Raw genomic sequence first — 22,141 nt, 5'->3', positions numbered from 1 at the left:
CCCTTAGGAAAGTGCTATCATCATGAAACGTTCAGATCACTTACAACGCAATAGATTCTACCTTCCTGTAACGTTTCAGCCTAATTGGACCTTGTTTTCACACAAATGAACCCAGAATGATGTGAAATTGTGCTTCGTGCAACATAATTCTGGGTGCCATTTAAAAACCATAAGTGCTAATGTCTCCATTCCTTTTTGTGGTTCTAGGGGCTGTTGATTGGAGTACACTAAAACAAACCTGATCTCTCTAGGACATTCAGAAGCCAAGTTATAAGCCCACACACCAAGATGTAACTGGACTACTTCTTTAAATTGACACTTGGCCCGGTGACCTTTGGGACATGGTTTGAGCCCCTATAGGAATGTGCGATCATCTTGAAACGTTCAGATCACTTACAACTCAATAGATTCTACCTTCTTGTAGCGTTTCAGCCGGATTCGACCTTGTTTTCACACAAATTGACCCAGAATCATGTGAAATTGTGCTTAGTGCAGCATAATTCTGTGTGCCATTTAAGAACCATAAGTGGTAATGACTCCATTCCTTTTTGTGGTTGTAGGGGCTGTTGATTGGAGTACACTAAAATAAACCTGATCTCTCTAGGACATTCAGAAGCCAAGTTATAGGCCCACAAATGTGTAAATGGACTACTTCTTTAAATTGACATCAGATCCGGTGACATTTGGGACATGGTTTGACCCCCTTAGGAAAGCGCTATCATCATGAAACGTTCAGATCACTTACAACTCAATAGATTCTACCTTCTTGTAGCGTTTCAGCCGGATTGGACCTTGTTTTCACACAAATTGACCCAGAATGATGTGAAATTGTGCTTCGTGCAACATAATTCTGGGTGCCACTTACAAACCATAAGTGCTGATGACTCCATTCCTTTTTGTGGTTGTAGGGGCTGTTGATTGGAGTACATTAAAACAAACCTGATCTCTCTAGGACATTCAGAAGCCAAGTTATAAGCCCACAAATGTGTAACTGGACTACTTCTTTAAATTGACACCAGATCCAGTGACCTTTGGGACATGGTTTGACCCCCTTAGGAAAGTGCTATCATCATGAAACGTTCAGATCACTTACAACTCAATAGATTCTACCTTCCTGTAACGTTTCAGCCTGATTGGACCTTGTTTTCACACAAATGAACCCAGAATGATGTGAAATTGTGCTTCGTGCAACATAATTCTGGGTGCCATTTACAAACCATAAATGCTAATGACTCCATTCCTTTTTGTGGTTGTAGGGGCTGTTGATTGGAGTACATTAAAACAAACCTGATCTCTCTAGGACATTCAGAAGCCAAGTTATAAGCCCACAAATGTGTAACTGGACTACTTTAAATTGACACCAGATCCGGTGACCTTTGGGACATGGTTTGATCCCCTTAGGAAAGTGCTATCATCATGAAACGTTCAGATCACTTACAACTCAATAGATTCTAACTTCCTGTAACGTTTCAGCCTGATTGGACCTTGTTTTCACACAAATGGACCCAGAATCATGTGAAATTGTGCTTCGTGCAACATAATTCTGGGTGCCATTTAAAAACCATAAGTGCTAATGACTCCATTCCTTTTTGTGGTTGTAGGGGCTGTTGATTGGAGTATACTAAAACAAACCTGATCTCTCTAGGACATTCAGAAGCCAAGTTATAAGCCCATAAATGTGTAACTGGACTACTTCTTTAAAGTGACACCAGGCCCGGTGACCTTTGGGACATGGTTTGACCCCCTATAGGAATGTGCGATCATCATGAAACGTTCAGATCACTTACAACTCAATAGATTCTACCTTCTTGTAACGTTTCAGCCTGATTGGACCTTGTTTTCACACAAATGAACCCAGAATGAAGTGAAATTGTGCTTCGTGCAACATAATTCTGGGTGCCATTTACAAACCATAAGTGCTAATGACTCCATTCCTTTTTGTGGTTGTAGGGGCTGTTGATTGGAGTACACTAAAACAAACCTGATCTCTCTAGGACATTCAGAAGCCAAGTTATAAGCCCACAAATGTGTAACTGTACTACTTCTTTAAATTGACACCAGATCCGGTGACCTTTGGGACATGGTTTGACCCCCTTAGGAAAGTGCTATCATCATGAAACGTTCAGATCACTTACAACTCAATAGATTCTACCTTCTTGTAACGTTTCAGCCTGATTGGACCTTGTTTTCACACAAATGGACCCAGAATGATGTGAAATTGTGCTTCGTGCAACATAATTCTGGGTGCCATTTACAAACCATAAGTGCTAATGACTCCATTCCTTTTTGTGGTTGTAGGGGCTGTTGATTGGAGTACACTAAAACAAACCTGATCTCTCCAGGACATTCAGAAGCCAAGTTATAAGCCCACAAATGTGTAACTGGACTACTTCTTTAAAGTGACACCAGGCCCGGTGACCTTTGGGACATGGTTTGACCCCCTATAGGAATGTGCGATCATCATGAAACGTTCAGATCACTTACAACTCAATAGATTCTACCTTCTTGTAACGTTTCAGCCTGATTGGACCTTGTTTTCACACAAATTAACCCAGAATGATGTGAAATTGTGCTTCGTGCAACATAATTCTGGGTGCCATTTACAAACCATAAGTGCTAATGACTCCATTCCTTTTTGTGGTTGTAGGGGCTGTTGATTGGAGTACACTAAAACAAACCTAACCTCTCTAGGACATTCAGAAGCCAAGTTATAAGCCCACAAAGATGTAACTGGACTACTTCTTTAAAGTGACACCAGGCCCGGTGACCTTTGGGACATGGTTTTACCCCCTATAGGAATGTGTGATCATCTTGAAACGTTCAGATCACTTACAACTCAATAGATTCTACCTTCTTATAGCGTTTCAGCCTGATTGGACCTTGTTTTCACACAAATGGACCCAAATTGAAGTGAAATTGTGCTTCGTGCAACATAATTCTGGGTGCCATTTGCAAACCATAAGTGCTAATGACTCCATTCCTTTTTGTGGTTGTAGGGGCTGTTGATGGGAGTACACTAAAACAAACCTGATCTCTCTAGGACATTCAGAAGCCAAGTTATAAGCCCACAAATGTGTAACTGGACTACTTTAAATTGACACCAGATCCGGTGACCTTTGGGACATGGTTTGACCCCCTTAGGAAAGTGCTATCATCATGAAACGTTCAGATCACTTACAACTCAATAGATTCTACCTTCTTGTAACGTTTCAGCCTGATTGGACCTTGTTTTCACACAAATGGACCCAGAATGATGTGAAATTGTGCTTCGTGCAACATAATTCTGGGTGCCATTTACAAACCATAAGTGCTAATGACTCCATTCCTTTTTGTGGTTGTAGGGGCTGTTGATTGGAGTACACTAAAACAAACCTGATCTCTCTAGGACATTCAGAAGCCAAGTTATAAGCCCACAAATGTGTAACTGGACTACTTCTTTAAAGTGACACCAGATCCGGTGACCTTTGCGACATGGTTTGACCCCCTTAGAAAAGTGCTATCATCATGAAACGTTCAGATCACTTACAACTCAATAGATTCTACCTTCCTGTAACGTTTCTGCCTGATTGGACCTTGTTTTCACACAAATGAACCCAGAATGATGTGAAATTGTGCTTCGTGCAACATAATTCTGGGTGCCATTTACAAACCATAAGTGCTAATGACTCCATTCCTTTTTGTGGTTGTAGGGGCTGTTGATTGGAGTACATTAAAACAATCCTGATCTCTCTAGGACATTCAGAAGCCAAGTTATAAGCCTACAAAGATGTAACTGGACTACTTCTTTAAAGTGACACCAGGCCTGGTGACATTTGGGACATGGTTTTACCCCCTATAGGAATGTGCGATCATCTTGAAACGTTCAGATCACTTACAACTCAATAGATTCTACCTTCCTGTAACGTTTCAGCCTGATTGGACCTTGTTTTCACACAAATGGACCCAGAATGATGTGAAATTGTGCTTCGTGCAACATAATTCTGGGTGCCATTTAAGAACCATAAGTGCAAATTACTCCATTCCTTTTTGTGGTTGTAGGGGCTGTTGATTGGAGTACACTAAAACAACCCTGATCTCTCTAGGACATTCAGAAGCCAAGTTATAAGCCCACAAAGGTGTAACTGGACTACTTCTTTAAAGTGACACCAGGCCCGGTGACCTTTGGGACATGGTTTGACCCCCTATAGGAAAGTGCTATCATCATGAAACGTTCAGATCACTTACAACTCAATAGATTCTACCTTCCTGTAACGTTTCTGCCTGATTGGACCTTGTTTTCACACAAATGAACCCAGAATGATGTGAAATTTTGCTTCGTGCAACATAATTCTGGGTGCCATTTACAAACCATAAGTGCTAATGACTCCATTCCTTTTTGTGGTTGTAGGGGCTGTTGATTGGAGTACATTAAAACAAACCTGACCTCTCCAGGACATTCAGAAGCCAAGTTATAAGCCCACAAATGTGTAACTGGACTACTACTTTAAATTGACACCAGATCCGGTGACATTTGGGACATGGTTTGACCCCCTTAGGAAAGTGCTATCATCATGAAACGTTCAGATCACTTACAACTCAATAGATTCTACCTTCCTGTAACGTTTCAGCCTGATTGGACCTTGTTTTCACACAAATGAACCCAGAATGATGTGAAATTGTGCTTCGTGCAACATAATTCTGGGTGCCATTTAAAAACCATAAGTGCTAATGACTCCATTCCTTTTTGTGGTTGTAGGGGCTGTTGATTGGAGTATACTAAAACAAACCTGATCTCTCTAGGACATTCAGAAGCCAAGTTATAAGCCCACAAATGTGTAACTGGACTACTTCTTTAGACACCAGATCCGGTGACCTTTGGGACATGGTTTGACCCCCTTAGGGAAGTGCTATCATCATGAAACGTTCAGATCACTTACAATTTAATAGATTCTACCTTCCTGTAATGTTTCAGCCTGATTGGACCTTGTTTTCACACAAATGGACCCAGAATGATGTGAAATTGTGCTTCGTGCAACATAATTCTGGGTGCCATTTACAAACCATAAGTGCTAATGACTCCATTCCTTTTTGTGGTTGTAGGGGCTGTTGATTGGAGTACACTAAAACAAACCTGATCTCTCTAGGATATTCAGAAGCCAAGTTATAAGCCCACAAATGTGTAACTGGACTACTTCTTTATATTGACACCAGATCCGGTGACCTTTGGGACATGGTTTGACCCCCTTAGGAAAGTGCTATCATCATGAAACGTTCAGATCACTTACAACTCAATAGATTCTACCTTCCTTTAACGTTTCAGCCTGATTGGACCTTGTTTTCAAACAAATGAACCCAGAATGATGTGAAATTGTGCTTCGTGCAACAAAATTCTGGGTGCCATTTAAAAACCATAAGTGCTAATGACTCCATTCCTTTTTGTGGTTGTAGGGGCTGTTGATTGGAGTACACTAAAACAAACCTGTTCGCTCTAGGACATTCAGAAGCCAAGTTATAAGCCCACAAATGTGTAACTGGACTACTTCTTTAAATTGACACCAGATCCGGTGACCTTTGGGACATGGTTTGACCCCCTTAGGAAAGTGCTATCATCATGAAACGTTCAGATCACTTACAACGCAATAGATTCTACCTTCCTGTAACGTTTCAGCCTAATTGGACCTTGTTTTCACACAAATGAACCCAGAATGATGTGAAATTGTGCTTCGTGCAACATAATTCTGGGTGCCATTTAAAAACCATAAGTGCTAATGTCTCCATTCCTTTTTGTGGTTCTAGGGGCTGTTGATTGGAGTACACTAAAACAAACCTGATCTCTCTAGGACATTCAGAAGCCAAGTTATAAGCCCACACACCAAGATGTAACTGGACTACTTCTTTAAATTGACACTTGGCCCGGTGACCTTTGGGACATGGTTTGAGCCCCTATAGGAATGTGCGATCATCTTGAAACGTTCAGATCACTTACAACTCAATAGATTCTACCTTCTTGTAGCGTTTCAGCCGGATTCGACCTTGTTTTCACACAAATTGACCCAGAATCATGTGAAATTGTGCTTAGTGCAGCATAATTCTGTGTGCCATTTAAGAACCATAAGTGGTAATGACTCCATTCCTTTTTGTGGTTGTAGGGGCTGTTGATTGGAGTACACTAAAATAAACCTGATCTCTCTAGGACATTCAGAAGCCAAGTTATAGGCCCACAAATGTGTAAATGGACTACTTCTTTAAATTGACACCAGATCCGGTGACCTTTGGGACATGGTTTGACCCCCTTAGGAAAGCGCTATCATCATGAAACGTTCAGATAGCTTACAACTCAATAGATTCTACCTTCTTGTAGCGTTTCAGCCGGATTGGACCTTGTTTTCACACAAATTGACCCAGAATGATGTGAAATTGTGCTTCGTGCAACATAATTCTGGGTGCCACTTACAAACCATAAGTGCTGATGACTCCATTCCTTTTTGTGGTTGTAGGGGCTGTTGATTGGAGTACATTAAAACAAACCTGATCTCTCTAGGACATTCAGAAGCCAAGTTATAAGCCCACAAATGTGTAACTGGACTACTTCTTTAAATTGACACCAGATCCAGTGACGTTTGGGACATGGTTTGACCCCCTTAGGAAAGTGCTATCATCATGAAACGTTCAGATCACTTACAACTCAATAGATTCTACCTTCCTGTAACGTTTCAGCCTGATTGGACCTTGTTTTCACACAAATGGACCCAGAATGATGTGAAATTGTGCTTCGTGCAACATAATTCTGGGTGCCATTTAAAAACCATAAGTGCTAATGACTCCATTCCTTTTTGTGGTTGTAGGGGCTGTTGATTGGAGTACACTAAAACAAACCTGATCTCTCTAGGACATTCAGAAGCCAATTTATAAGCCCACAAATGTGTAACTGGACTACTTCTTTAAATTGACACCAGATCCGGTGACCTTTGGGACATGGTTTGACCCCCTTAGGAAAGTGCTATCATCATGAAACGTTCAGATCACTTACAACTCAATAGATTCTACCTTCCTGTAACGTTTCAGCCTGATTGGACCTTGTTTTCACACAAATGAACCCAGAATGATGTGAAATTGTGCTTCGTGCAACATAATTCTGGGTGCCATTTAAAAACCATAAGTGCTAATGACTCCATTCCTTTTTGTGGTTTTAGGGGCTGTTGATTGGACTACACTAAAACAAACTAACCTCTCTAGGACATTCAGAAGCCAAGTTATAAGCCCAAAAGGTGTAACTGGACTACTACTTTAAAGTGACACCAGGCCCGGTGACCTTTGGGACATGGTTTTACCCCCTATAGGAACGTGCGATCATCTTGAAATGTTCAGATCACTTACAACTCAATAGATTCTACCTTCTTGTAGCGTTTCAGCCTGATTGGACCTTGTTTTCACACAAATGGACCCAGAATGATGTGAAATTGTGCTTTGTGCAACATAATTCTGGGTGCCATTTACAAACCATAAGTGCTAATGACTCCATTCCTTTTTGTGGTTGTAGGGGCTGTTGATTGGAGTACACTAAACAAACCTGATCTCTCTAGGACATTCAGAAGCCAAGTTATAAGCCCACAAATGTGTAACTGGACTACTTCTTTAAATTGACACCAGATCCGGTGACTTTTGGGACATGGTTTGACCCCCTTAGGAAAGTGCTATCATCATGAAACATTCAGATCACTTGCAACTCAATAGATTCTACCTTCCTGTAACGTTTCAGCCTGATTGGACCTTGTTTTCACACAAATGAACCCAGAATGATGTGAAATTGTGCTTCGTGCAACATAATTCTGGGTGCCATTTAAAAACCATAAGTGCTAATGACTCCATTCCTTTTTGTGGTTGTAGGGGCTGTTGATTGGAGTACACTAAAACAAACCTGATCGCTCTAGGACATTCAGAAGCCAAGTTATAAGCCCACAAATGTGTAACTGGACTACTTCTTTAAATTGACACCAGATCCGGTGACCTTTGGGACATGGTTTGACCCCCTTAGGAAAGTGCTATCATCATGAAACGTTCAGATCACTTACAACGCAATAGATTCTACCTTCCTGTAACGTTTCAGCCTGATTGGATCTTGTTTTCACACAAATGAACCCAGAATGATGTGAAATTGTGCTTCGTGCAACATAATTCTGGGTGCGTTTTAAAAACCATAAGTGCTAATGTCTCCATTCCTTTTTGTGGTTCTAGGGGCTGTTGATTGGAGTACACTAAAACAAACCTGATCTCTCTAGGACATTCAGAAGCCAAGTTATAAGCCCACACACAAAGATGTAACTGGACTACTTCTTTAAAGTGACACTTGGCCCGGTGACCTTTGGGACATGGTTTGACCCCCTATAGGAATGTGCGATCATCTTGAAACGTTCAGATCACTTACAACTCAATAGATTCTACCTTCTTGTAGCATTTCAGCCGGATGGGACCTTGTTTTCACACAAATTGACCCAGAATCATGTGAAATTATGCTTAGTGCAGCATAATTCTGGGTGCCATTTAAGAACCATAAGTGCTAATGACTCCATTCCTTTTTGTGGTTGTAGGGGCTGTTGATTGGAGTACACTAAAATAAACCTGATCTCTCTAGGACATTCAGAAGCCAAGTTATAAGCCCACAAATGTGTAAATGGACAACTTCTTTAAATTGACACCAGATCCGGTGACCTTTGGGACATGGTTTGACCCCCTTAGGAAAGCGCTATCATCATGAAACGTTCAGATCACTTACAACTCAATAGATTCTAGCTTCCAGTAACGTTTCAGCCTGATTGGACCTTGTTTTCACACAAATGAACCCAGAATGATGTGAAATTGTGCTTCGTGCAAAATAATTCTGGGTGCCATTTACAAACCATAAGTGCTAATGACTCCATTCCTTTTTGTGGTTGTAGGGGCTGTTGATTGGAGTACACTAAAACAAACCTAACCTCTCTAGGACATTCAGAAGCCAAGTTATAAGCCCACAAAGGTGTAACTGGACTACTTCTTTAAAGAGACACTTGGCCCGGTGACCTTTGGGACATGGTTTGACCCCCTATAGGAATGTGCGATCATCTTGAAACGTTCAGATCACTTACAACTCAATAGATTCTACCTTCTTGTAGCGTTTCAGCCGGATTGGACCTTGTTTTCACACAAATTGACCCAGAATGATGTGAAATTGTGCTTCGTGCAACATAATTCTGGGTGCCACTTACAAACCATAAGTGCTAATGACTCCATTCCTTTTTGTGGTTGTAGGGGCTGTTGATTGGAGTACATTAAAACAAACCTGATCTCTCTAGGACATTCAGAAGCCAAGTTATAAGCCGACAAATGTGTAACTGGACTACTTCTTTAAATTGACACCAGATCCAGTGACCTTTGGGACATGGTTTGACCCCCTTAGGAAAGTGCTATCATCATGAAACATTCAGATCACTTACAACTCAATAGATTCTACCTTCCTGTAACGTTTCAGCCTGATTGGACCTTGTTTTCACACAAATGGACCCAGAATGATGTGAAATTGTGCTTCGTACAACATAATTCTGGGTGCCATTTAAAAACCATAAGTGCTAATGACTCCATTCCTTTTTGTGGTTGTAGGGGCTGTTGATTGGACTACACTAAAACAAACTAACCTCTCTAGGACATTCAGAAGCCAAGTTATAAGCCCAAAAGGTGTAACTGGACTACTACTTTAAAGTGACACCAGGCCCGGTGACCTTTGGGACATGGTTTTACCCCCTATAGGAACGTGCGATCATCTTGAAATGTTCAGATCACTTACAACTCAATAGATTCTACCTTCTTGTAGCGTTTCAGCCTGATTGGACCTTGTTTTCACACAAATGGACCCAGAATGATGTGAAATTGTGCTTCGTGCAACATAATTCTGGGTGCCATTTACAAACCATAAGTGCTAATGACTCCATTCCTTTTTGTGGTTGTAGGGGCTGTTGATTGCAGTACACTAAACAAACCTGATCTCTCTAGGACATTCAGAAGCCAAGTTATAAGCCCACAAATGTGTAACTGGACTACTTCTTTAAATTGACACCAGATCCGGTGACTTTTGGGACATGGTTTGACCCCCTTAGGAAAGTGCTATCATCATGAAACGTTCAGATCACTTGCAACTCAATAGATTCTACCTTCCTGTAACGTTTCAGCCTGATTGGACCTTGTTTTCACACAAATGAACCCAGAATGATGTGAAATTGTGCTTCGTGCAACATAATTCTGGGTGCCATTTAAAAACCATAAGTGCTAATGACTCCATTCCTTTTTGTGGTTGTAGGGGCTGTTGATTGGAGTACACTAAAACAAACCTGATCGCTCTAGGACATTCAGAAGCCAAGTTATAAGCCCACAAATGTGTATCTGGACTACTTCTTTAAATTGACACCAGATCCGGTGACCTTTGGGACATGGTTTGACCCCCTTAGGAAAGTGCTATCATCATGAAACGTTCAGATCACTTACAACGCAATAGATTCTACCATCCTGTAACGTTTCAGCCTGATTGGACCTTGTTTTCACACAAATGAACCCAGAATGATGTGAAATTGTGCTTCGTGCAACATAATTCTGGGTGCTATTTAAAAACCATAAGTGCTAATGTCTCCATTCCTTTTTGTGGTTCTAGGGGCTGTTGATTGGAGTACACTAAAACAAACCTGATCTCGCTAGGACATTCAGAAGCCAAGTTATAAGCCCACACACAAAGATGTAACTGGACTACTTCTTTTAAGTGACACTTGCCCCGGTGACCTTTGGGACATGGTTTGACCCCCTATAGGAATGTGCGATCATCTTGAAACGTTCAGATCACTTACAACTCAATAGATTCTACCTTCTTGTAGCGTTTCAGCCGGATTGTACCTTGTTTTCACACAAAATGACCCAGAATCATGTGAAATTGTGCTTAGTGCAGCATAATTCTGGGTGCCATTTAAGAACCATAAGTGCTAATGACTCCATTCCTTTTTGTGGTTGTAGGGGCTGTTGATTGGAGTACACTAAAATAAACCTGATCTCTCTAGGACATTCAGAAGCCAAGTTATAAGCCCACAAATGTGTAAATGGACTACTTCTTTAAATTGACACCAGATCCGGTGACCTTTGGGACATGGTTTGACCCCCGTAGGAAAGCGCTATCATCATGAAACGTTCAGATCACTTACAACTCAATAGATTCTAGCTTCCAGTAACGTTTCAGCCTGATTGGACCTTGTTTTCACACAAATGAACCCAGAATGATGTGAAATTGTGCTTCGTGCAAAATAATTCTGGGTGCCATTTACAAACCATAAGTGCTAATGACTCCATTCCTTTTTGTGGTTGTAGGGGCTGTTGATTGGAGTACACTAAAACAAACCTAACCTCTCTAGGACATTCAGAAGCCAAGTTATAAGCCCACAAAGGTGTAACTGGACTACTTCTTTAAAGAGACACTTGGCCCGGTGACCTTTGGGACATGGTTTGACCCCCTATAGGAATGTGCGATCATCTGGAAACGTTCAGATCACTTACAACTCAATAGATTCTACCTTCTTGTAGCGTTTCAGCCGGATTGGACCTTGTTTTCACACAAATTGACCCAGAATGATGTGAAATTGTGCTTCGTGCAACATAATTCTGGGTGCCATTTACAAACCATAAGTGCTAATGACTCCATTCCTTTTTGTGGTTTTAGGGGCTGTTGATTGGACTACACTAAAAAAAACTAACCTCTCTAGGACATTCAGAAGCCAAGTTATAAGCCCAAAAGGTGTAACTGGACTACTACTTTAAAGTGACACCAGGCCCGGTGACCTTTGGGACATGGTTTTACCCCCTATAGGAACGTGCGATCATCTTGAAATGTTCAGATCACTTACAACTCAATAGATTCTACCTTCTTGTAGCGTTTCAGCCTGATTGGACCTTGTTTTCACACAAATGGACCCAGAATGATGTGAAATTGTGCTTCGTGCAACATAATTCTGGGTGCCATTTACAAACCATAAGTGCTAATGACTCCATTCCTTTTTGTGGTTGTAGGGGCTGTTGATTGGAGTACACTAAACAAACCTGATCTCTCTAGGACATTCAGAAGCCAAGTTATAAGCCCACAAATGTGTAACTGGACTACTTCTTTAAATTGACACCAGATCCGGTGACTTTTGGGACATGGTTTGACCCCTTTAGGAAAGTGCTATCATCATGAAACGTTCAGATCACTTGCAACTCAATAGATTCTACCTTCCTGTAACGTTTCAGCCTGATTGGACCTTGTTTTCACACAAATGAATCCAGAATGATGTGAAATTGTGCTTCGTGCAACATAATTCTGGGTGCCATTTAAAAACCATAAGTGCTAATGACTCCATTCCTTTTTGTGGTTGTAGGGGCTGTTGATTGGAGTACACTAAAACAAACCTGATCGCTCTAGGACATTCAGAAGCCAAGTTAAGCCCACAAATGTGTAACTGGACTACTTCTTTAAATTGACACCAGATCCGGTGAATTTTGGGACATGGTTTGACCCCCTTAGGAAAGTGCTATCATCATGAAACGTTCAGATTACTTACAACGCAATAGATTCTACCTTCCTGTAACGTTTCAGCCTGATTGGACCTTGTTTTCACACAAATGAACCCAGAATGATGTGAAATTGTGCTTCGTGCAACATAATTCTGGGTGCCATTTAAAAACCATAAGTGCTAATGTCTCCATTCCTTTTTGTGGTTCTAGGGGCTGTTGATTGGAGTACACTAAAACAAACCTGATCTCTCTAGGACATTCAGAAGCCAAGTTATAAGCCCACACACAAAGATGTAACTGGACTACTTCTTTAAAGTGACACTTGGCCCGGTGACCTTTGGGACATGGTTTGACCCCCTATAGGAATGTGCGATCATCTTGAAACGTTCAGATCACTTACAACTCAATAGATTCTACCTTCTTGTAGCGTTTCAGCCGGATTGGACCTTGTTTTCACACAAATTGACCCAGAATCATGTGAAATTGTGCTTAGTGCAGCATAATTCTGGGTGCCATTTAAGAACCATAAGTGCTAATGACTCCATTCCTTTTTGTGGTTGTAGGGGCTGTTGAATGGAGTACACTAAAATAAACCTGATCTCTCTAGGACATTCAGAAGCCAAGTTATAAGCCCACAAATGTGTAAATGGACTACTTCTTTAAATTGACACCAGATCCGGTGACCTTTGGGACATGGTTTGACCCCCTTAGGAAAGCGCTATCATCATGAAACGTTCAGATCACTTACAACTCAATAGAGTCTAGCTTCCAGTAACGTTTCAGCCTGATTGGACCTTGTTTTCACACAAATGAACCCAGAATGATGTGAAATTGTGCTTCGTGCAAAATAATTCTGGGTGCCATTTACAAACCATAAGTGCTAATGACTCCATTCCTTTTTGTGGTTGTAGGGGCTGTTGATTGGAGTACACTAAAACAAACCTAACCTCTCTAGGACATTCAGAAGCCAAGTTATAAGCCCACAAAGGTGTAACTGGACTACTTCTTTAAAGAGACACTTGGCCCGGTGACCTTTGGGACATGGTTTGACCCCCTATAGGAATGTGCGATCATCTTGAAACGTTCAGATCACTTACAACTCAATAGATTCTACCTTCTTGTAGCGTTTCAGCCGGATTGGACCTTGTTTTCACACAAATTGACCCAGAATGATGTGAAATTGTGCTTCGTGCAACATAATTCTGGGTGCCACTTACAAACCATAAGTGCTAATGACTCCATTCCTTTTTGTGGTTGTAGGGGCTGTTGATTGGAGTACACTAAAACAAACCTGATCTCTCTAGGACATTCAGAAGCCAAGTTATAAGCCCACAAATGTGTAACTGGACTACTTCTTTAAATTGACACCAGATCCGGTGACCTTTGGGACATGGTTTGACCCCCTTAGGAAAGTGCTATCATCATGAAACGTTCAGATCACTTACAACTCAATAGATTCTACCTTCCTGTAACGTTTCAGCCTGATTGGACCTTGTTTTCACACAAATGAACCCAGAATGATGTGAAATTGTGCTTCGTGCAACATAATTCTGGGTGCCATTTACAAACCATAAGTGCTAATGACTCCATTCCTTTTTGTGGTTTTAGGGGCTGTTGATTGGACTACACTAAAACAAACTAACCTCTCTAGGACATTCAGAAGCCAAGTTATAAGCCCACAAGGTGTAACTGGACTACTACTTTAAAGTGACACCAGGCCCGGTGACCTTTGGGACATGGTTTTACCCCCTATAGGAATGTGCGATCATCTTGAAATGTTCAGATCACTTACAACTCAATAGATTCTACCTTCTTGTAGCGTTTCTGCCTGATTGGACCTTGTTTTCACACAAATGGACCCAGAATGATGTGAAATTTTGCTTCGTGCAACATAATTCTGGGTGCCATTTACAAACCATAAGTGCTAATGACTCCATTCCTTTTTGTGGTTGTAGGGGCTGTTGATTGGAGTACACTAAACAAACCTGATCTCTCTAGGACATTCAGAAGCCAAGTTATAAGCCCACAAATGTGTAACTGGACTACTTCTTTAAATTGACACCAGATCCGGTGACTTTTGGGACATGGTTTGACCCCCTTAGGAAAGTGCTATCATCATGAAACGTTCAGATCACTTGCAACTCAATAGATTCTACCTTCCTGTAACGTTTCAGCCTGATTGGACCTTGTTTTCACACAAATGAACCCAGAATGATGTGAAATTGTGCTTCGTGCAACATAATTCTGGATGCCATTTACAAACCATAAGTGCTAATATCTCCATTCCTTTTTGTGGTTGTAGGGGCTGTTGATTGGAGTACATTAAAACAAACCTGATCTCTCTAGGACATTCAGAAGCCAAGTTATAAGCCCACAAATGTGTAACTGGACTACTTCTTTAAATTGACACCAGATCCGGTGACCTTTGGGACATGGTTTGATCCCCTTAGGAAAGCGCTATCATCATGAAACGTTCAGATCACTTACAACTAAATAGATTCTACCTTCCTGTAACGTTTCAGCCTGATTGGACCTTGTTTTCACACAAATGAACCCAGAATGATGTGAAATTGTGCTTCGTGCAACATAATTCTGGGTGCCATTTACAAACCATAAATGCTAATGACTCCATTCCTTTTTGTGGTTGTAGGGGCTGTTGATTGGAGTACATTAAAACAAACCTGATCTCTCTACGACATTCAGAAGCCAAGTTATAAGCCCACGAATGTGTAACTGGACTACTTCTTTAAAGTGACACCAGGCCCGGTGACCTTTGGGACATGGTTTGACCCCCTTAGGAAAGTGCTATCATCATGAAACGTTCAGATCACTTACAACTAAATAGATTCTACCTTCCTGTAACGTTTCAGCCTGATTGGACCTTGTTTTCACACAAATGAACCCAGAATGATGTGAAATTGTGCTTCGTGCAACATAATTCTGGGTGCCATTTACAAACCATAAATGCTAATGACTTCATTCCTTTTAGTGGTAATGGGGGCTGCTAATTGGAGTACTCTAAAACAAAACTGACCTCTCTAGGATATTCAGAAGCCAAGTTATAAGCCCACAAAGGTGTAACTGGACTACTTCTTTAAAGTGACACCAGGCCCGGTGACCTTTGGGACATGGTTTGACCCCCTTAGGAAAGTGCTATCATCATGAAACGTTCAGATCACTTACAATTCAATAGAATCTACCTTCCTGTAACGTTTCAGCCTGATTGTACCTTGTTTTCACACAAATGAACCCAGAATGATGTGAAATTGTGCTTCGTGCAACATAATTCTGGGTGCCATTTAAAAACCATAAGTGCTAATGACTCCATTCCTTATTGTGGTTGTAGGGGCTGTTGATTGGAGTATACTAAAACAAACCTGATGTCTCTAGGACATTCAGAAGCCAAGTTATAAGCCCACAAATGTGTAACTGGACTACTTCTTTAAATTGACACCAGATCCGGTGACCTTTGGGACATGGTTTGACCCCCTTAGGAAAGTGCTATCATCATGAAACGTTCAGATCACTTACAACTCAATAGATTCTACCTTCCTGTAACGTTTCAGCCTGATTGGACCTTGTTTTCACACAAATGGACCCAGAATGATGTGAAATTGTGCTTCGTGCAACATAATTCTGGGGGCCATTTACAAACCATAAGTGCTAATTACTCCATTCCATTTTGTGGTTGTAGGGGCTGTTGATTGGAGTACACTAAAACAAACGTAACCTCTCTAGGACATTCAGAAGCCAAGTTATAAGCCCACAAAGGTGTAACTGGACTACTTCTTTAAAGTGACACCAGGCCCGGTGACCTTTGGGACATGGTTTTACCCCCTATAGGAATGTGCGATCATCTTGAAACGTTCAGATCACTTACAACTCAATAGATTCTACCTTCTTGTAGCGTTTCAGCCTGATTGGACCTTGTTTTCACATAAATGGACCCAGAATGATGTGAAATTGTGCTTCGTGCAACATAATTCTGGGTGCCATTTACAAACCATAAGTGCTAATGACTCCATTCCTTTTTGTGGTTGTAGGGGCTGTTGATTGGAGTACACTAAAACAAACCTGATCTCTCTAGGACATTCAGAAGCCAAGTTATAAGCCCACAAATGAGTAACTGGACTACTTCTTTAAATTGACACCAGATCTGGTGATCTTTGGGACATGGTTTGACCCCCTTAGGAAAGTGCTATCATCATGAAACGTTCAGATCACTTACAACTCAGTAGATTCTACCTTCCTGTAACGTTTCAGCCTGATTGGACCTTGTTTTCACACAAATGAACCCAGAATGATGTGAAATTGTGCTTCGTGCAACATAATTCTGGGTGCCATTTAAAAACCATAAGTGCTAATGACTCCATTCCTTTTTGTGGTTGTAGGGGCTGTTGATTGGAGTACACTAAAACAAACCTGACCGCTCTAGGACATTCAGAAGCCAAGTTATAAGCCCACAAATGTGTAACTGGACTAATTCTTTAAAGTGACACCAGATCCGGTGACCTTTGCGACATGGTTTGACCCCCTTAGGAAAGTGCTATCATCATGAAACGTTCAGATCACTTACAACTCAATAGATTCTACCTTCCTGTAACGTTTCAGCCTGATTGGACCTTGTTTTCACACAAATGAACCCAGAATGATGTGAAATTGTGCTTCGTGCAACATAATTCTGTGTGCCATTTACAAACAATAAGTGCTAATGACTCCATTCCTTTTTGTGGTTGTAGGGGCTGTTGATTGGAGTACATTAAAACAAACCTGATCTCTCTAGGACATTCAGAAGCCAAGTTATAAGCCTACAAAGATGTAACTGGACTACTTCTTTAAAGTGACACCAGGCCCGGTGACCTTTGGGACATGGTTTTACCCCCTATAGGAATGTGCGATCATCTTGAAACGTTCAGATCACTTACAACTCAATAGATTCTACCTTCCTGTAACGTTTCAGCCTGATTGGACCTTGTTTTCACACAAATGGACCCAGAATGATGTGAAATTGTGCTTCGTGCAACATAATTCTGGGTGCCATTTAAGAACCATAAGTGCTAATGACTCCATTCCTTTTTGTGGTTGTGGGGTCTGTTGATTGGAGTACACTAAAACAACCCTGATCTCTCTAGGACATTCAGAAGCCAAGTTATAAGCCCACAAAGGTGTAACTGGACTACTTCTTTAAAGTGACACCAGGCCCGGTGACCTTTGGGACATGGTTTGACCCCCTATAGGAAAGTGCTATCATCATGAAACGTTCAGATCACGTACAACTCAATAGATTCTACCTTCCTGTAACGTTTCTGCCTGATTGGACCTTGTTTTCACACAAATGAAACCAGAATGATGTGAAATTTTGCTTCGTGCAACATAATTCTGGGTGCCATTTACAAACCATAAGTGCTAATGACTCCATTCCTTTTTGTGGTTGTAGGGGCTGTTGATTGGAGTACATTAAAACAAACCTGACCTCTCCAGGACATTCAGAAGCCAAGTTATAAGCCCACAAATGTGTAACTGGACTACTACTTTAAATTGACACCAGATCCGGTGACATTTGGGACATGGTTTGACCCCCTTAGGAAAGTGCTATCATCATGAAACGTTCAGATCACTTACAACTCAATAGATTCTACCTTTCTGTAACGTTTCAGCCTGATTGGACCTTGTTTTCACACAAATGAACCCAGAATGATGTGAAATTGTGCTTCGTGCAACATAATTCTGGGTGCCATTTAAAAACCATAAGTGCTAATGACTCCATTCCTTTTTGTGGTTGTAGGGGCTGTTGATTGGAGTATACTAAAACAAACCTGATCTATCTAGGATATTCAGAAGCCAAGTTATAAGCCCACAAATGTGTAACTGGACTACTTCTTTAGACACCAGATCCGGTGACCTTTGGGACATGGTTTGACCCCCTTAGGGAAGTGCAATCATCATGAAACCTTCAGATCACTTACATTTTAATAGATTCTACCTTCCTGTAATGTTTCAGCCTGATTGGACCTTGTTTTCACACAAATGGACCCAGAATGATGTGAAATTTTGCTTCGTGCAACATAATTCTGGGTGCCATTTACAAACCATAAATGCTAATGACTTCATTCCTTTTAGTGGTAATGGGGGCTGCTAATTGGAGTACTCTAAAACAAAACTGACCTCTCTAGGATATTCAGAAGCCAAGTTATAAGCCCACAAAGGTGTAACTGGACTACTTCTTTAAAGTGACACCAGGCCCGGTGACCTTTGGGACATGGTTTGACCCCCTTAGGAAAGTGCTATCATCATGAAACGTTCAGATCACTTACAATTCAATAGAATCTACCTTCCTGTAACGTTTCAGCCTGATTGTACCTTGTTTTCACACAAATGAACCCAGAATGATGTGAAATTGTGCATCGTGCAACATAATTCTGGGTGCCATTTAAAAACCATAAGTGCTAATGACTCCATTCCTTATTGTGGTTGTAGGGGCTGTTGATTGGAGTATACTAAAACAAACCTGATGTCTCTAGGACATTCAGAAGCCAAGTTATAAGCCCACAAATGTGTAACTGGACTACTTCTTTAAATTGACACCAGATCCGGTGACCTTTGGGACATGGTTTGACCCCCTTAGGAAAGTGCTATCATCATGAAACGTTCAGATCACTTACAACTCAGTAGATTCTACCTTCCTGTAACGTTTCAGCCTGATTGGACCTTGTTTTCACACAAATGAACCCAGAATGATGTGAAATTGTGCTTCGTGCAACATAATTCTGGGTGCCATTTAAAAACCATAAGTGCTAATGACTCCATTCCTTTTTGTGGTTGTAGGGGCTGTTGATTGGAGTACACTAAAACAAACCTGACCGCTCTAGGACATTCAGAAGCCAAGTTATAAGCCCACAAATGTGTAACTGGACTAATTCTTTAAAGTGACACCAGATCCGGTGACCTTTGCGACATGGTTTGACCCCCTTAGGAAAGTGCTATCATCATGAAACGTTCAGATCACTTACAACTCAATAGATTCTACCTTCCTGTAACGTTTCAGCCTGATTGGACCTTGTTTTCACACAAATGAACCCAGAATGATGTGAAATTGTGCTTCGTGCAACATAATTCTGTGTGCCATTTACAAACAATAAGTGCTAATGACTCCATTCCTTTTTGTGGTTGTAGGGGCTGTTGATTGGAGTACATTAAAACAAACCTGATCTCTCTAGGACATTCAGAAGCCAAGTTATAAGCCTACAAAGATGTAACTGGACTACTTCTTTAAAGTGACACCAGGCCCGGTGACCTTTGGGACATGGTTTTACCCCCTATAGGAATGTGCGATCATCTTGAAACGTTCAGATCACTTACAACTCAATAGATTCTACCTTCCTGTAACGTTTCAGCCTGATTGGACCTTGTTTTCACACAAATGGACCCAGAATGATGTGAAATTGTGCTTCGTGCAACATAATTCTGGGTGCCATTTAAGAACCATAAGTGCTAATGACTCCATTCCTTTTTGTGGTTGTGGGGTCTGTTGATTGGAGTACACTAAAACAACCCTGATCTCTCTAGGACATTCAGAAGCCAAGTTATAAGCCCACAAAGGTGTAACTGGACTACTTCTTTAAAGTGACACCAGGCCCGGTGACCTTTGGGACATGGTTTGACCCCCTATAGGAAAGTGCTATCATCATGAAACGTTCAGATCACGTACAACTCAATAGATTCTACCTTCCTGTAACGTTTCTGCCTGATTGGACCTTGTTTTCACACAAATGAAACCAGAATGATGTGAAATTTTGCTTCGTGCAACATAATTCTGGGTGCCATTTACAAACCATAAGTGCTAATGACTTCATTCCTTTTTGTGGTTGTAGGGGCTGTTGATTGGAGTACATTAAAACAAACCTGACCTCTCCAGGACATTCAGAAGCCAAGTTATAAGCCCACAAATGTGTAACTGGACTACTACTTTAAATTGACACCAGATCCGGTGACATTTGGGACATGGTTTGACCCCCTTAGGAAAGTGCTATCATCATGAAACGTTCAGATCACTTACAACTCAATAGATTCTACCTTTCTGTAACGTTTCAGCCTGATTGGACCTTGTTTTCACACAAATGAACCCAGAATGATGTGAAATTGTGCTTCGTGCAACATAATTCTGGGTGCCATTTAAAAACCATAAGTGCTAATGACTCCATTCCTTTTTGTGGTTGTAGGGGCTGTTGATTGGAGTATACTAAAACAAACCTGATCTATCTAGGATATTCAGAAGCCAAGTTATAAGCCCACAAATGTGTAACTGGACTACTTCTTTAGACACCAGATCCGGTGACCTTTGGGACATGGTTTGACCCCCTTAGGGAAGTGCAATCATCATGAAACCTTCAGATCACTTACATTTTAATAGATTCTACCTTCCTGTAATGTTTCAGCCTGATTGGACCTTGTTTTCACACAAATGGACCCAGAATGATGTGAAATTTTGCTTCGTGCAACATAATTCTGGGTGCCATTTACAAACCATAAATGCTAATGACTTCATTCCTTTTAGTGGTAATGGGGGCTGCTAATTGGAGTACTCTAAAACAAAACTGACCTCTCTAGGATATTCAGAAGCCAAGTTATAAGCCCACAAAGGTGTAACTGGACTACTTCTTTAAAGTGACACCAGGCCTGGTGACCTTTGGGACATGGTTTGACCCCCTTAGGAAAGTGCTATCATCATGAAACGTTCAGATCACTTACAATTCAATAGAATCTACCTTCCTGTAACGTTTCAGCCTGATTGTACCTTGTTTTCACACAAATGAACCCAGAATGATGTGAAATTGTGCATCGTGCAACATAATTCTGGGTGCCATTTAAAAACCATAAGTGCTAATGACTCCATTCCTTATTGTGGTTGTAGGGGCTGTTGATTGGAGTATACTAAAACAAACCTGATGTCTCTAGGACATTCAGAAGCCAAGTTATAAGCCCACAAATGTGTAACTGGACTACTTCTTTAAATTGACACCAGATCCGGTGACCTTTGGGACATGGTTTGACCCCCTTAGGAAAGTGCTATCATCATGAAACGTTCAGATCACTTACAACTCAATAGATTCTACCTTCCTGTAACGTTTCAGCCTGATTGGACCTTGTTTTCACACAAATGGACCCAGAATGATGTGAAATTGTGCTTCGTGCAACATAATTCTGGGGGCCATTTACAAACCATAAGTGCTAATTACTCCATTCCATTTTGTGGTTGTAGGGGCTGTTGATTGGAGTACACTAAAACAAACCTGATCTCTCTAGGACATTCAGAAGCCAAGTTATAAGCCCACAAAGGTGTAACTGGACTACTTCTTTAAAGTGACACCAGGCCCGGTGACCTTTGGGACATGGTTTTACCCCCTATAGGAATGTGCGATCATCTTGAAACGTTCAGATCACTTACAACTCAATAGATTCTACCTTCTTGTAGCGTTTCAGCCTGATTGGACCTTGTTTTCACATAAATGGACCCAGAATGATGTGAAATTGTGCTTCGTGCAACATAATTCTGGGTGCCATTTACAAACCATAAGTGCTAATGACTCCATTCCTTTTTGTGGTTGTA

The sequence above is a fragment of the Nothobranchius furzeri genome, chromosome 13 (assembly GCF_043380555.1).
Source record: "Nothobranchius furzeri strain GRZ-AD chromosome 13, NfurGRZ-RIMD1, whole genome shotgun sequence".
Lineage (NCBI taxonomy): Eukaryota > Metazoa > Chordata > Actinopteri > Cyprinodontiformes > Nothobranchiidae > Nothobranchius > Nothobranchius furzeri.
The sequence above is the reverse complement of the archived record's forward strand: the minus strand, read 5'-3'. Positions refer to the sequence as shown.